At 37.0% G+C, this 18442-nt stretch overlaps 1 pseudogene; it reads left to right on the plus strand.

Annotated features, from left to right (window-relative positions):
- Positions 1 to 4119, plus strand: part of LOC126725269 (mediator of RNA polymerase II transcription subunit 6-like) — an 18043-nt pseudogene extending 13924 nt beyond the window's left edge.
- The last annotated feature ends 14323 nt before the right edge of the window (positions 4120 to 18442 follow it).

Consider the following 18442-nt stretch of genomic DNA (forward strand, 5'->3'; position numbering starts at 1 on the left):
GGCAACTTTTGGGATATGATGAAAATCTCAGTTTCCTAAGAGCAAAAGATTTCAAATTCATACTTAGGGTATGCGCTGGACATATGGAAGCCAAAGTTAGTCACTCTTCTCCCAATGAGCTATAGCTCAACTGGCACTACCCTCACCTGTAATAATGGATGGAGGGAAAGGTTATGGGTTAAAGACCCATTGGGTGCATACTTACCAAAAAAAAAATTTTGTCACTATTCGTTACTGTAGAATATGAAGTAGTAAATGTCATTGCAGATGCCAGATAGTGATACAGCAGAATCTTGGATGTTTACATCCTGCTTATAATGCTAGAAAGACTGCATTGAAAATATCCTTCGTAGTTTTTTATTTTAATTTTAGAAAAATAACCTTCATATGATATTGATTATGTACTCTGTTGCAGAGCCGGTCTCTTTATCATATATCCAAAGCTTTTACCATTGCTGCTTCAAAGTTGGAGAAGATTGGATATGGTAACTGCTTGCTACATACTTTGCTTCTTTTCATCATGTTCCCTGCCTCCAAAATGGACATTTCTCCTTGTTTGTTTTTGCCAAAATTATTTTCAATTATCAAAGGTCTAAGTAAATTTTGAATTCTTGCCACTCCTTGATTCCAAAAAAAAAAAAAAAAAAGTTGTTTACATTAGATATCAAAGAAGGACATTACTGTAAAAGCTAAAGTTTAACTCAATGCATTTATTGACCTATTGTTTATCTATAGTGTCTTTTTTAAAAAGGAAATTCATCTTGGGATGGCGTATGTGCTTTTGACCTTTTGTGTTAGCATAAGATCTTGGTTTTTGGAGGTGCATTGCTTAAACTGTTAAGAATCTTCTTCTTCTTCTTTTTTTTTTTTTTTGGGGGGTGGGGGGGGGGAGATGGGAACATTCAGTAGATCAATCAAATTTAAACTATCTGATATCATTATTGAGAAAATATAGGAATTTGTTTTTTCTAGGCACGGAATTTGAAATGGCACTAATGTGTTTGTGAGAATTTATGAAGTATCTAGTTGGTTCTTCTTATCACCTTTCATATTATGAGCTTTCACATTGCTACTAAAAGTTGTTCATTTTTATTTTATCTAATATACCTACAACTAAGCTGTACAAAATTGAAAGGCCTCGTAGAAAGCAATAAATATGTTTAATACCCCCATAATCTTACTAAAAGTTGTTAATTTTTATTGTATCTAATACCCCTATAATCTCCCCAGATTAAAAGGGAAATGTCTTGTTTGGATACGCTATGTTCTCATAACATGGCCTTGGGGGATTTTAAGTAAGCAATAGATCTTGGTGTTGTCAAGTTGTACCTCTGATCCCTGATTTTGCTGGATGTTGGGGCACTGGGGAGAAGAAGAGTAGGACTGATTGAAAACATTTGAAACAAAGAATTCTCTAATTAACTTGTATTTTCTTACTTTTATGTAAAAGTTGGGCTAGGGCCTGAATTTTGGGAACTGAACCTCTGATTTTGCAACTAATGTTATCGTTATAGATCACTGTTTGATAGTTTCAAGTATCGCTTAATTATGGTAATCATTACAGCTTCACCTCATGTTTCATTATTGAGATTTGCTTTAATGAATATGAGAATCTTGGTTGTGTTATTGCAAGTTCCTTATGGATTGAGAGATTTATAGAGGAATAGTCACTAATGAACGAACTCAACAAAGCCTTTCAATTTAGGGCCTTTGTTGTTTAGTTATAGGTCGTTTGTTCTTAACCCCTCCTGATTGCACATCTAACTTTAATATTTTGATGGTGTAATCATTGATTTTTACCTGTACTGGCTCAAACATGTGTCCAACGTTCTCTTCTGTCTGATTGGTGCAGTATCTGACGTCTATGTTGATTCATTTCTTATTTCACCTTTTATTGTCTTACCTTGTAAAGAACCAAAATTGAAAAAGAAGGTAGCTAGTTTCGAGGTTAGCTAGGCCTCCTAAGGATAGTGAGAGAATAGAAGGGAAGAATGGGAACACAGAAAGAAGTGTACTGACATAACTCTTTTCATTGCCCTTTCTGTACACATTGTGGTGTTACTCTTATACCCGTCAATTCTGCCCTCTGTAACTATCTGCCACAGCTGTCACCAGCTGTTACTAACCAACCTAACTAACTCTATCTCCTATCAATGTAACCAACTACAACCGGATCCTATCACAGCAACTATTACACTTTGGCAGTCACTATTAGAGTCACAAAGTAATTACAAAGAATACATATACAATGACCCAATGACCCAGTAAAATCTCTAACATACCTTCTAATAATCTTTTTAGATAAGTAATAAAATTTAATTGAAAAGTGCAAAAGAAGGGGCTGAAAGTAAACAGCCTTGGTTAGAATCTTGGCAATCTTGTGTCTAAAGCATGGGGGGCTGGCTTGGTTGTATTATGATATCAAAGATAACAGATATCCAGTCTTGATAATTCTATAAATCATGATTTTTTTTTTTTTTTCCAAAACTTCATTTCTTCAAATGTTAGAAGGGTTTTGTTTGAACTCCAGTGCCCTAGGCGGCACACCCCTTTTACTCTTTTTTAAATACATTTTTATTACATCTAATAGAAGAAGAGGAAGTCTTTTGCCATCAATCTCTCTCTGTCTCTCTATGTGCATAGGAACATGTGCATTTATACAATTACCATATGTTTTAATTGTGGTCTTTTCTCCTTTAAATTTGTGTTAGTTATCTTGTTCTTATCATGTTGATTTGTTTGTTGTCATTTCTGATGCAGTTGATGCTGATGAGAGTGTAGCCTTGGAATCAAAGGTTGCTAAAGAGACAATTGATTTTAAGGAAGTTAAGCGAATAGATCATATACTTGCATCCTTGCAACGAAAGGTAAATTCTGTATATCTCTAGAAATTTTCCTCCATGTTATTCACTGAAGGTTTTTTTTTTGGCCTATGCCATAGAAGTGAAATGATTAGATAGCTGAGATACTTGTGACTATTTCAAATCTATGCTTGAAATCAATTCAATTGAATAGCCTTTGCATTACAGTGTATTTGAGTGCCCGTCCTAAAAAAGCCTTGTCCAAGGCCTCTTTCCTATGAAGCCTTGGCAAGTAGTCTCCTACCAAAAAACTCTCAATCAAGCCCTCACACCCCTACTAGGTTAAAACCCCATTTTCCCAAACCTATACCTCTAAAAAAATGGGGCATCCTCTTATCTTGTTCGTATTCTAGTTAAAACCTCTTAGGTAGGTTCCTATCCTTTATCTATCAGTAAATGGATGGAATTCACTCGTCAGAATCAATATATGGAACTACGTAAAATCAGGCCATGCTCGCTGCATCTGAAATTGTTCGTTCACCCGAAAGTCTTCTCTCTACACTAAAACGCTAAATCATTTGGGCTCTTTCACACAGTGAATAAGGAAGTTCCTTCTCGGTTTTGCATGCCAATTGGCAACTGCTCTATTTCGTATCATCCCACACAGTGGCAAATGTAACCATCAAGGCATTTGCATACTTATCTTTTATTATGGGAAGAATCATTTTTCCCGTTAACTTTTTTCCATTGGCTAATTGAAATCCTGACAAAACTATAGCTATATATGGGAGCAGAATCTAATATGCAATACTATGATTGTGGGATTATGATTCTTACAATTGGATAAGTTAGGTCTCAGTTTGGTTAGAAGTCAGATATATTTTCAAGGAATGTAAATTTAATTTCTTGTCAAACATTTGTACCTCCTCTCTGTTCGGGCAGCTTCCACCAGCTCCTCCGCCACCACCATTTCCAGAAGGTTATGTTCCTCCTGCCAGTGCAGACACAGAGAAAGCACCTGAAGTGCAGCAATCTGGAGAAGTACAACCTCCTCCAGTTGATCCCATTATTGATCAAGGTCCTGCTAAAAGAATGAAATTTTGAATAACATCCGTTTCCCCTACTTAAATGTCAACTAACGCTCTAACAGCATTTTCTTTGTATGTTTATTTATCTTTTAGACTTAACACTGAAAGTTCCGTCTATAAAATTTACTTTCATAAAATGTGTAAATCACTAATCAGTTTTGTAGGAACATGAACATTGTAGTCGTTTGACATGAGCATGAATGTTAATTAACATTTCTCCATTTGATGACTGGGTGTAAGCATTTTACATACAGCTGGTCAAATTAGATTGAAAAGGATCAGGGATATACAACATGGGCAATTTGTTCAATCAGTTCCATTCAACTCCAAGCAAGTGTTCGGTACTTTTGTGTTTCCAACACCCCCCCCCCCCCCCCCCCCTTTCCTTTATTTGAGCTAAGAAGGTATTAATTGGTGTGAGATGTATAGGATTAATATTAATTTTATTGTTTTAGGTGATGAGAAGGTTCTTTCTTTTCTTTTTTTGGATTGATAATGATAGTTCATATATGGAGGTTAAAGTTAATGTATATAGGTGAGGTATTCATGTCAATGGGGAGATTGAGCGTATAGCATCCTTTTGTGGTTGTTGCATGGCTAGTGGAGTAGAATCAGTAGATAACTAAGATCGGTACAAATATATATAATAATTAAAAAAAAAAAAAATGGTTTTCTGGGTTGGCTCCTATGTTGCTAGTTCGACCCAAAATGATATTGACCCTTCCAAACTGAACATTAATGTGGTACTTAAAACTTAAAAGGGTCATCTTTTGCCAATAACTAGTACCTCTCGATCTTTAGACGATAATATCTTAGGTTCAAATCGTTTCACCTCAATTATTTAATTATTACCAAAAAAAAACGCAAAAAAAGTCATCCTTTTCTTTTTCATAAGTAATTATTAAAGGGCTATATTATCTCTTGGTCCCTATAACTTTTCCATCATTGTTATTTGGGTTTCTAAAATATCATAATTGTAAGAACAATCCATGTGACATTTAGGGTGGGTTTGGATCCACGTTTGAGTTTTGCTTTTTTTTTTTTTTTTTTTTCTACACGCGTTTCAGGGGACAAGTGCAATAGTGGAGTACTGTTTAGTACTGTTTGGCCATGTTTTTTTGACATTTCTGTCAATTAGTGGGCCTATGCACTGTTCATGGACCCACAAATTTCACATTTTATCAATTTTTTCATTAAAAATTGGTCCCACAGCACTATTCACACATTTAAAAATTATTTTGCTACAGTGTTTTCAGTTTTCAGTTTCAGCAAAATAAGTTTTATCCAAACACACCCTTAACTTCTCATGGTTAATTGATTTTAATGGAATGATCACATGGACAACTATTCTAACGTTGAAGGTATTAATTACTAACTTAGCTCCACATACTAAGTATTATTATTGTAGGAGAACAATTTGGTGACCCAATCCTTATCGCTCAAGTCTTGGTCCAAAAGGTCCCACACAATGAATTTTTGTAGAGTATGGGCTAAAGAACTCGGTTTCAGTTAGTTTCAACGGTTTGATGCATGGGTTAAGGGAATACACAAACAAGAACGAAAATGCCACTGTAGAAAAGTCTCAAGGAATGATAAGGCTAAAAACTTGATCAATAGATCAATGCAGCAAGGCTTCTCTACAGTCTTCTCTCCCTTTTTTTTTTTCTGTCCCCTCTCTTGGGAGACCTTTACATATTATATAGGCCCTTTCCAATCATCTGAGCTTTACATTTGTTGATCATCCAAACCCCCACTTGAGCACCTGTCCCATCAGACACCCCTTTCAATTCTTTGTGAGTTGCGGTAGCTGAGGTAGCACTGTTCAGGAGTCTTCTCCTCATTAATGCGGCCAGGAGAGCAGTTGTAATGCATTTAATGTGGTGGTGGCAGCCTTTGCTGAGATATTTCGGGTTTCCTTCCTTTTTACGTATTGGGAAGATGGACTATAGTGGCTAGGATGTACCTTTACTTCGAAATTTGTAGTATCCGAGGAGAAATTACTCCTCGGACACGTTCTCTTTGCCCCAATGGGCCTGAATAAGAATTGCTTGGGTCACGCTGACTCCTCGGACGGGCTGCGTCCTCGAACGGGCCTAGGGCCTAACCAGCCTGTTATTTTGGGCCGGTCCCCACAATAGCCTCTCAAAACTCCGGTTTTTGATCTCCTTCCGAGGAGAAAAGCGGGGTTTTGATATTACAAAGAATGAAATTAATTAGCTCCTAATTCACACGTGTGGGGGTAGTTGCTTTTGTCGCGCTACAATTTACGAGGCGCGACTATTTACTCCAAGCGGCTTAATGTCTCCCTTATCCAACGGCGAGGCGCAGATCCAACGGCTGACATTCTTTCCAGAATTCTTGAGCGGGAGTGATTTCCTTTTTCCTCCTAGCTATATAAAGCCCTAAAGAGACTCGTTTTTCTTTTTTACTAGCACATAAGAAGTCCAGAGAACTCTAGAGAACTCTAGCGCCCAGAGATTCACGAACATTTCCGACCTTCACATTTCTGTAGCCGTTTCTGCGAAGCATCCTTCCTCGAAAAGATTTCCAAGTGTCTTGGTAATTGTTTGTGAGGACACCCGTAAGTTCTGCTTGCTTCGTTGCTTCAAATTTCTCCTCGGCTCTCAATTTTCATCTCGGTTTTCTTTCCGTCCCTCCAATTTAGCTTAGATGGGTAGATTCAAGGATCTAGTAGATACCCCGGCTACCATGGAGGCTTTTAGGACAAAATATCATATCCCATCGGGTGTGGTTTTGCAATACTGTCCCCCAGAAGGAATATTAACAGATAGAGACGTAGGTCAAGTCGTCATTCCCGTGATTGCTTTTATAGAAGGAGGAATGTCACTTCCCATGCGTAGGATTACCCGGGACTACTTATTCCACCATAGGTTGACACCGCATCAGTGCGCTCCAAACATGTTCAGGATATTAGGCAGCATAGATGCCCTGAACGAGCAGATGAGTCTAGGCCTTACTTGGCATGATGTGGTTCATCTGTACGAGTGCCACTACGTCGAGAAGGGGGGGTATTATCTTAAATCTCGGTTCGAGATCGTTAGGCTAATCTCTTGCCTCCCCATATCCAATAAGACTATGAAGGATGATTTCCTCATTGCCTCAGGAGAGTGGAGCGATGGTTTTCATTGTCCAACTCGGGCAGGAATTCTAGGTGCGGCGCCTCTAGGGCCAATCCTTTAGGGAGGGGCTTAGCTCTTTAGATTCATTTTCCCTCTTTTTTTTTTTTTTTGCTTAAGAATCAAAAAATTTTATAACCTAACCATAATCTCCTCCTCGGCTATTTTGCAGATAGAGCTTAAGTTGCTCCTCGGCTGAGCCACGTGAATGTTCCGGCCTTGAACTATCTTTTGAGGTCAGAAATCTACGTGAACAACGACGGGCAACTACGCGCGACTCATCTGGTTTTGGGCTACCAACCCTTATCCCGAGCTTTCCAAGACATTGGCCACGCCATAAGAGCTGGTAGTCCGAGGTTAGCTAGGATTGACGTGTCCAAGCCCAAGTTTTTGGCCCGACAAGATCTTAAGCTAGTCGTGTTACCTAGCATTCGGAATCCTCCACCAGTTGTGCAATTGCCTCCACCAGACAACCTTGAAGTTGCTGCGCAAGTTGAAGGAGAGACTGAATCATCTCGTCTTTCCCTTGAGGAGGAGATAGACGAGTTCTATTTTGAAGAAGAGATTCCCAAAGCTCCTTTGATTGAGCTTTCAGACCCTTAGGGAGAGTAAGATCGAAATTCTGTGGTCGGCGCCCCAATTATTATAACCTGCTCGGAAGACTCCTCAGACGACGAGGTAGATAACATGGCTTCCAACAAAGGAAAAAGCCTTCGAGAGTTGATGGCCACCCGAGGCAAGGGTCAATCATCAAAGGCGCCAGCTCAGTCCCAGATCCCTATTCTTCCTCCAGTTGCCCCTCAGCCCCCTTTTGATCTCGGCCTTAAGGTTAACCCGGACCTAAAGAAGAAAAGGCCAGTTGAAACCCCTGAGGAAGGCGAGGTGGTCCCCCGCCCAGGCAAGCAGCAAAAAACCACCTGGGGGCAGAAGAATAAAAGGGCTTCCTCCGTAGAAAGCCGGGAGGAAGAGAACCGAGTCGAAGTGCGCGTTAATCCGCGCACTTGGAGCCCAAAACTCGAGGTAGACGGGGTCGCCATTCCCTACACTGCCTCAGTCCGAGAATACAATAGGGGCCGAGCAGGATATATAGCTGAGGCCCTAGAGCAGCCAGTGCTCCTTCCCCGGGACATGGAGGCCTACAAGCGATTCTCTTAGCCTGAGCTCTTTCTATCCCTCAAGAGGGACCTCACAATGGTAAAATAACTCTTCTAACCTTTCATAAAATCATTAGACATTGTCACATTCTAAGACATCGTTTTGTTGTTTTGTGGGCAGATTACTTAGCAAGTGTTTGTGGCCGAGGAGTACTGCCACAACAACCACAACTTGGCTAAAGCTGAGGCTCAGTCTCGTGCCGAGGTGGAGAAATCGATAGGGTCCCTTAAGTAGGAGAATTTTGAACTCTCCGAGAAGTTCAAAGAGTCGAAGAAAGCCCACAAGAGCGCTCTGGCTGGGCTGAAGAATGCTGAAACCCAAGCCGAGGACTAGCGCCAAAAACTGTACGTGACTGAGACCAACCTTGCCACTGAAAGGCAAACAGTGTTGGATCTCAAGGCCGTGTTACAGAAAGCTGAGGAGGAGGTCCGACTGGCTAAAGAAGAGGCTCAGCTAGTCCGGGAAGCAGCCGAGGCTGAAAAGAAGGCTTCTTATCAGCTTGGGGCGGAAGAGACTGAAGCCAGGCTCTCTAAGGAGCTTCCAGAGGTATGCAGGGATTACTGCAGCATCTCATGGGCTCATGCCTTTGATACTGCAGGGGTTCCTGCAGACTCGGCCTTGAGGTTGCCTGAGAAGGTCTTCTTCCCTCCTAAGATCCGAGAGATCCCTGACGGCGCCCCTGAAGCTTCTGAGCAGGCCCTGGTTATTCCTGACGCTATCCCTTTACTTAATAAGGCCAAGGATCCTGCCAAGGAATCCGTCTCCGAGGGTCTTGGGGTAGATTCCCAAACCAAAAAGAGGTTCCTCCTCCTCAGCCAGAGCATAAAAAGAATCCTCCTGCTGAGGCTTAGCTTCTAGGGTTTTTATTACTGTATTTTTTTTTAGAACGGGAGTTGTCTTATTTTTGTTTTTTTGTAAAGACTTCCCTTTGTATTGATCTCGGCTTATTAATATAGAATGATCTTTTTTCCATTTCTCTTTTGATATTTATGACTCATGTTGATATAATTTCATTATTTTGTTCAAAGTTAAAATTGTTCCTCTAGTTAATGCTCGCAACAATATACACAAATATAAACGAACGAGAAAAGGCAGTGCCGTGCGGTGAACTTAGAACAATAGATGCAATTATACTAAACTACAAACGTACCTTAAAATCACACAGGAGTTCTAAGTTATTAATTTCCCCTAAGTCTGTGGTCCGAGGAGCCATGCAGGACTTAGGTTCTGTTTAAAACTTGGATAGATGCCATAAGTTATTAATTTCCCCTAAGTCTGTGGTCCGAAGAGCCATGCAGGACTTAGGTTCTGTTTAAAACTTGTATAGATGCCCCAAGTTATTAATTTCCCCTAAGTCTGTGGTCCGAAGAGCCATGCAGGACTTAGGTTCTATTTAAAACTTGGATAGATGGAAATGGACCAATGGGTGTGCGATGATTATGAAACAAAACGTAGACAGAGCTGTTTTTATTAAAAATAATATCTTCTTAAATTATTTACATTCCAAGGGCGAGGTACAGTTTTTTCATCTAAGTCTTCTAGGTAATAAACACCTATTCCGGCCACAGATGTGATGCGATATGGTCCTTCCCAGTTGAGTCCCAGCTTGCCCCAGGAAGGGTTCTTAGCGCTGTCGAGAATCTTCCTCATCACGAGGTCGCCTGGACTCAAAGGTCGCAGCTTTACATTAACATCATATCCCTGCTTTAGCTTCTAGTGATAACAGGCCATATGGATCATCGTTTTTTCCCTTTTTTCCTCAGCTAAGTCTAGACTTCTCCTCAGTAACTCGTCGTTGTTTTTTGGGGTAAAAGTGCTAGACTTCAATGTGGGGAAGCTGTTCTCGATTGGAAGTACGGCTTCGGTCCCATAAGTCATTGAAAAAGGAGTTTCGCCCGTTGACCGTCGCGGCGTCGTTCGATAGGTCCATAAAACATGGGGGAGCTCTTCCACCCATCTCCCCTTTGCATCATTCAACCTCTTTTTCAGCTCGCTCACTATGACCTTGTTCACGGCCTCGACTTGCCCGTTTCCTTGGGGGTATGCAGGAGTGGAATATCGGTTTGTGATCCCAAAGTCGCAGCAGTATTCCCTGAAGTTTTTACTATCAAACTGAAGACCGTTGTCCGAGATGAGGGTATGAAGAGTTCCGAAACGCGTAATAATGTTTTTTCAAATGAATTTCTTGGCATCCACGTCCCTGATGTTGGCCAAAGGTTCAGCCTCTACCCATTTGGTGAAATAATCAATGCCGACTATTATGTACCGCTTATTCCCTGCTGCTTTAGGGAAATGGCCGACAATATCAAGACCCCATTGAGCAAACGGCCAGGAGTTGGAGAGGGGGTTAAGGACTCCCCCCGGTTGGTGGATGTTTGGGGCAAATCTTTGGCATTGATCACACTTCTTTGCATATTCTTGGGCCTCTCTCTGCATGTTCGGCCACTAGTACCCTTGGATGAGTGCCCTATGCGCCAGCGATCTTCCTCCTGTGTGACTTCCACAAATCCCCTCATGCAGTTCTTTGAGCAAGGACTCGGATTCCTCTGGGTGTATACATAATAGGTATGGGCCAGAATATGAACACCGGTATAGCTTGTGGTCCTCCGACAACTAGAACCGAGGAGCATTCCTCCGTATCTTCTCAGCCTCCAGTTTTCCTTCTGGTAATGTATCGTCTCTGAGGAAGTTCATTATAGGATCCATCCAGCTGGGATTCTTTCTAATCTGATGGATCCGAGCTGTGTCTCTCCCGGCTGAACTTGTCTAGCATAAATCCTCAACAAGGATCATTCGTGGTAGCTCATGTGCAGAGGACGTGGCAAGAGTGGCCAGGGAATTCGCATGTGTGTTCCCACTTCTAGAGACATGTGTCAGGTTAAAGGATTCAAAGTTTGACTGCAGGCGTTTGACTTGACCGAGATACTCTTGCATTCTAGCATCTCTAGCTTCTAACTCACCCATCACTTGGCCAACGACCAATTTGGAGTCCGAGAACGCTTCCATTGCCTTTCCGCCCAATTTTTGAACCATTGTCATTCCTTGAAGCAAGGCCTCGTACTCGGCTTCGTTGTTCGTAGCTGAGAACCCGAGTCTTATTGATTTTTCAATGGTAATACTTTCGGGCGATATCAGAACTAGCCTGATCCCAGATCCTTTTTGGTTGGCCGCGCCATCCACGTAGGCCTTCCAACGCGAGGTTTCTTGAGCCGAGATTGTGCCAACCGATTTTCCATCCATGTTTTCCTTTGGTGTTACTGTTTCCACAGAAGGCTCAGCGAATTCTGCAACTAGATCCGCGAGGACTTGACCCTTTACAGAGGACCTAGGCATGTATTTAATGTCAAAAGCGCCCAAGAGTGCGCTCCACATGGCGATTCTTCCCATGTAATCGGCACTTTGTAACACCGATCGAAGGGGAAGCTGGGTTAGAACAATGACCGTGTGTGCCTGAAAGTAATGAGGGAGTTTTCGCGTGGCATGCACTACCGCCAAAATTGCTTTCTCCAATGGTAAGTAGCGCACTTCAGCCTCATGTAATGATTTACTTACGTAATACACTGGTCGCTGTATTCCATTATCATCCCGTATCAGTACCAGGCTGACAGCATGAAGGGCTACTGCTATGTATGCGAACAGTACCTCGTCCGCCTCAGGGCTAGACATGATGGGTGGTCGCGACAAGTATTCTTTGAGTTGCTGGAAAGCCAGGACATAATCAATAGTTTGTAAAAATATTGTAAAATAGTTTGTAACTGTAGCATTACTCAAATTATAATAATACAAAAAATAATGATAATAATGACGAGAGCTTTTAATGAGAGTTGTAGTCATTAGTTACGTGAATTGTTCTTCTTGGAATTGACCCCCCTAGTTTTTTTTTACCTTGAAACTAGATTGTTTTATTGGTTTTTTAGATTAATCATATCTTTATCTTATTTATTTTTCCGTTGTAAGATATGTGTGATGAATGTTTAACCTAAATTTACATAATTGACTTAAGTATCAACTTGGCAATAAAATTAGGTTAAACATTGTGTGTTTGGGGTCTAAAAACTTACAGTATTATCCATACTCGCTGGCTTGGTCATGAAAACGACATGATATTATGCCTAATTTGCTGAAAGAAATAAAAATAAAGTGATATGTTAGTATAAGACACCAAACTTTTAGCATTTTTTTCTCCTTCTATTTCCATAGTATACCATTGACAACTATCTTTTTTAGCATCAATCACACAGCAATATACTAACTTAACAGTTGTGAAATTTTTTTTTTTTTAAAGAATTGTGAATCTTTTTGGTAAGAATATCGAACATGTAGCAACTTCTAGGCCATGGGTTCCAGCTAATATGTGCAACTCTATGCCGTGGATTATTAGGAGAGGAAAGAAATGTACACTATATACTAGCAAGAAACAGCTAGCATGAAAATGACCTTACGTTTTACATGTGTCAAAATAGATATTATATTCAGAGAGTCACAGTTTCATTCACACCCATATATTGCCATCTCTTTGTTTCTCAAACACGCACACATACATGCAAATGCAAGTACTTCCGCAGCAACTTTGTCTGCAGATCTCTTTACGAACTTAAAACCATTAAACCTTGAGCAGGGTATACTTAGTATTTTTTTTTTCTCCCACTGAACAACTTGGTTATAGTTAGTAAGGATCAAAAACAAAAATTCCATCCTTTATTATTATTATAATTATAATTAGTGATTTATTTATTTATTAAGATGTAGAAAACTTATACTTTTTCCCATTTTACGCAGTTCAGCTTTTATACTATCCATCCACATAAGCTGGAAAAGAATTTACATTTTATTCTTTTGAATATGATCTACTAGACGTGGAGGATTAGTATTAAAAGCTCAGTTAAATGTCTCTCAATTACTAATAACTAATAAGTTGTCCGTGCGATGCACGGATAATGTTGTAATGTTTTTTGTAAGATGATTTTGAAGAATGATTTACATATATTATAGTATAATTGTTAAATAAGTTTGTTAGTATTGAGTTCATCATAAAAACAATAATTATAAATTGCATACACATTAATTATAATTATTCAGTTTAAGTAATGAACAATAAAACCATAACTTTGGAATAATTCTGTAGAATAAAAATTGATATAAAATGTGACTTTCTCTTTCTCCTTAATTCTAAAACAAAATACACTTATGAATTTCCCACATTAACATCCTAAATACCCATAGTCAATCACGGCCTTTTAAAAACCCCCAAGTCCACAATGTTTGACCTTAACATCAAAATCGTATTTGTAGTTGTCACTCAATATAAAATGCAAACCCCCTTCCTTGGTTGTAGCCAACTCATACGGGTTAATGTTAGATAGGACAACAATGTTGGAGCTAGATAGATGTCATTGAAAGTTTGAAAGTAAATAACATCGTTTTAATCTGTGTGCATTTGATATGGAATGGCATGAAAGGTTATGTATAGGTGTATATAAAGAAGTTTGGTAGGAATATTTTCAGAAAAAAATTTCCCAAGGTGCTAGTTTCTATGTAAATATTTGGGTAAATGAATGCTTGAAATTCATATCTTCTTATATAAATTTCATAGGTTTCTCGTGATTCTAAATGAGAAATATAGGGCAATGTGAAAGCAAATATAGATTTAAAACCTAGTAATTTTCAATTGTTTACAATTATATGTCCAATTTGATTGATCAATTCCCTAAAGAACAAACAATAGAAAAAGGTAAAAAGCTTCAATTTTTATTTCTCAAACTTCCTCATCAGCCAAGCAAAGAAATTAATTATTATTTTTTTTTTCTATAGTGAAATCGAAATTTCCATCACAATTGAAGGTACAAAAAAAAAACATACTTGAACCTTACGATCAAATGATAAAACTACAAACAAATATATATCTGAAAAATCAAACAATTTAAATATATGAGTAACAAAACTTAGCTAGTAATGAAACAACAAAACTTCAAACAAATATATATATATATATATATATATAAAACAAATATATATGTCTAGAAAATCAAAGAATTTGAATTATATGAACAAAAAAAGATAACCTAGCATGAATGATTTTAACGCTGGTTTTCATCTCCTATTCCACTAAGCCATAGACACCATTTTTTTTTTTTTCTCAAGTTACTAAGAATGTAGCTAGTTGAAGGACAAAAATTGGAGCTTCTAATCTGTAAAGAAGTTTGTCCTCATGTCCAACATTTGAAATTAGTGATTTTTATTTTTATTTTTATTAGACATCCAAAAAAATATAAGAAGCAAAAATGAACCCTTTAGTATAGAGACAATAAGAATTGAGAGACGGGCACTATTGCACAAATGAAACCAAAGACACACACTTCAACAACAATAATAAAATATTTATGTAATTCTAGTTTCCATAAATGCTTCTCACAATTTGGCATACCATCAGATTAAATACATTAAAATTAAAGCGAAAATAGGCACGATTGAAGCACTTATAGCATCCAAAGAGAGAAGAAATTATCGAAGCGAGACCAAAAGGGTTGACACACATATTTAGCATGGTAGGAATGATCCACAGCATTGTACTTGTAATTGTGAAGAGCCACTATTAAGGCTAAACATGAACAACAGATTTCAGATTAATTGATGTATTTAGTAGAAGCATTTGGATGAGGATGATACCAAATATGATAAAGCAAATCCAAACATAAGAAACAAAGGTCCAAATCATGCATGGAACGTATATAAAGAAACATGGGAGAAAATTGGCCTCTGCCTTTTTTAAAAAAACAATCCAGCGTTTTGCCTCATTTCCCAAACTAATTAGAGAAATACCCTTCTTTTAAAACTCGACTTTCTAAAAATCAAGTTATAGTTTAAAACTTAATTTTTGGACAATTGAGTTATAACAAACTGAAAATTAAAAAAAAAAAAAAAAAAAAAAAAAAAAAAAAAAAAAAAATTCTAGAGCCCTATAGTGGCATTTTAAGGAGCCCTATAGTGACGTTTTAAGATCCTATAGCGGTGTTTTGGACTTGAGTTCCATGTTTTTTTTTTTTAAAGTTTAATCACCCCATATCTATAGTGACGTTTTAAGGACCCTATAGTAGCGTTTTGAAACTCGATTTTTGAACAATCAAGTTATAACATGGGCATTTCCCCAATTAGTTTGGGAAAATGGGCAAAATGCTAGATTTTTTTTTGAAATGGGCATTTGCTCATTTTCTCCAAGAAACATGAGGAGATAATAGTAGATTCGAGAACATTGGAAAAGATGGCAAAAATGGAAAAAGAAAGAGTAACTTGAACAAAACCTCTTGCATGACCAAACGTAAGGAAAAGAGAAGAGACATAAGTACCAGAATAGCAAGAGGTGAGAATAGCAAGAGGTGAAAGCGTAATGTTGGGATTAGTGATAAATTTTGGGATTACTATGATTTATTGGGTAATAGCAAAAAGATTTTACTATGAACTATTGGGTAGCAGTTAAAAAACTTTAATGAAAAGAAGGTAAAAATGCTAAGTGTTTGTGGGGTGTGAGGGATAATGACCAGGGTTTGAGTTTCTAGAAAAAAGCTTTACACATATATATACTTAGATTATGGTAGAGTTGAATTTCTATCTTGTATAAAAAAAAAATTAAAAAAAAATGACATTAAAAAAAAAAAAGCATTGGGATCGAAATAGAATTTTTTACTATACCCTATAGATGGTTTTTCCAGCTCCAAATCCCACTATTCTCTCTTGCAGCAAGAGAGAATAGTGGGATTTTTTTAATAGAATTGGTAGCAAGAGTCTTGCTATCAAAAAAAAAAATCCCACTATTCTCTTTCTCTCACTACAAATGTGATACGACTTTCTAGTGGAAAACTTTTGTGACATTAACAACTTTGACAGCAACGTACGTGCTTGTTACCCCTAAGTGATTTTGATGTTTCGTGATATAGGGAAAGACTTGTGAGCAAAGTTGAGCTTAAATGTTAAAATTTCCACTAATAAAATGAGAGATTTTGATCGGGTGAAGTGAAAGCTAGTAGCTTAGTGAGTAAATTACATTACAATCATCTTTCTTGATATGTTTCGTGATATTGAGAAAGACTTTGGGTCCGTCTATTTTGCGCATCTGACGTTTCAGGGTTCTTTTTTTTTTTTTTAGCTCAGCGCCTATTGCACTGTTCATAGGACATGAACAATAATTTTAAAAGTGAACAGTAACCGAAAAATGATTTTTTATTGTTTTCAGTTTTCAGTTTTTAGCAAAATAAGCGGTATCCAAACGCACACTTCATCCTTGTTTGAGATATTACAACTTCTCTTACAGCAATGAGGAGACAAATAGTCAAATACTTCATCCCTGTTAATTGATACTCTTCTTTTGGCTTATGGTTATGGGTGGTGATAGTTATTGCAATTGTAACTTTCAATTGGCAACATAATTTTTTTTTTTATTGTCAGCAGTTTTTTTTTTAATAAGAAATTACTAAATTTATTACCAAATATGTTTACATCATACATGATAATAATGAATGTGATTGATAAACTTAAACAACCTAATTAATGAATATTTAGATTAATTTATTGTTATTGATGGCATATCAGTTTGTATATAAATCTTAAATAATAAAATTTGTAACATTTTTTTTAATTGAAATTTGTAACATCCTAAATATCACTCTTAGTTTTTTAGCTTCATTGTTCACTTTTCAATGGTGTCACATTCCAAAGTTTTGACAACTATATTCAGATTTAAAAACAATAAATTTAGATGCTATATACATTGTTTAAATTTGAGATTCCTCCTAAATCTTTCTTAGTTATAAAACTTAAAAATCTCAATCATTAGTAATATAAAAATATTAACTTATTTCTTCTGTTAATATAGGTTGGAGTTTTGTTGTTAATCCACCCGACAAGTGATGTAATTTTGAACCAAAAAAAAGGGAAAAAAATATACAATGTTATTTTTTTTAAGTGAGTTAATGAAGAAAATATGATGGATCATAACCGAGAACGGAGATTGATGCTTGCATTATAATAATCAAGTGAGATCAAATGAACAATTGATTTGGAAATGATTCCAACTTAAAAAATGTGAAATGCATTCTAAGCAAAACATTACACTTGTTTGGTGAAAAAAAAAAGGAAAAGGTTATGAAAATATCAATAAATTAAGCGACACAAAATTTTGTCTTATTTTTTTCATCACCTTGTTGAAAAAGTTGTGGAAAAAAATTATGTACATTAACTTTATGGATATATTATTATTAGTCATGGACTTCGAGTGATGTTTATACTTCATAGACTTTTTCTAGTCGAATATATTCTTAATTTCAACAAATAATAATAATAAAGCCTTTTTTTTAGAAGATTAATAACAAAGGCTTAGTTGAATAAATTCTTCACCAAAGAAAAGTCTATTTGATTTTCTTGCAGGCTTTAACTTTTTAATTTCTTTTGTTTGTTTGGTAATTAGAAGTGGATAAAAGTATTAAACTTATCTTATCAAGCTAAGTTTTTCAAACTTGTTCCTTTCTGTTAATGGATAAACTCATATTCAAAGTTCAAACTCCTTCATCTTTAATGTCACACTTCTTAGAGAAACCTATCACATTGTCAATCCTCATCCCTTATGGTGCTTCAATTTATGCCATTCTTGACCATTTTCTATATAGGACAGTCAAATTGGCCTTGAAAATTGAGGAGGTATTTGGTATACGTATTTGAAAATATGTGTTTTGTTATTTGAAAGCATGCGGGGAAATATGTGTGGGTAAAAAAATGTGTAGAAATGCATGTAATGTTGTTTAAAAACTGAAAACATGTATTTAATCAAGTCTATCGAATAACCCCTGAATTTTTTTTTTTTTCAATGCTTTGAAAGTCTTGAACATCAAATCTCTTGGCTTTGGTCTCCATATATAATAAAGGCGAAAAGTACATTTTAGTCCCTACATTTTCAGGTGATTCCCATTTTAGTCTCTACATTTTATTTTTACCGCTTTTAGTCCCTATTCTGAAAAACGCTTCCCGTTTTGGTCCCTGTCATTACTCATTTAACAGAAATATCCTACGTGACAAACGGTCTAACGGTAAATGCTGACGTGTCTATTAAAATAATATTAAAAAAAGCCACGTCAGATAAAAATAATATTAAAAAATGCTACGTTAGCAATTTAATTTTTAAAAAAAGCCACATCAAATAAAAATAATATAAAAATTTCTAACCTAATTATTTTTTAAAAAAAGAAAAGAAATTAGTTAAATTAATTTTTTTTCC

This window comes from Quercus robur, chromosome 5 (genome assembly GCF_932294415.1).
Source record: "Quercus robur chromosome 5, dhQueRobu3.1, whole genome shotgun sequence".
NCBI lineage: Eukaryota > Viridiplantae > Streptophyta > Magnoliopsida > Fagales > Fagaceae > Quercus > Quercus robur.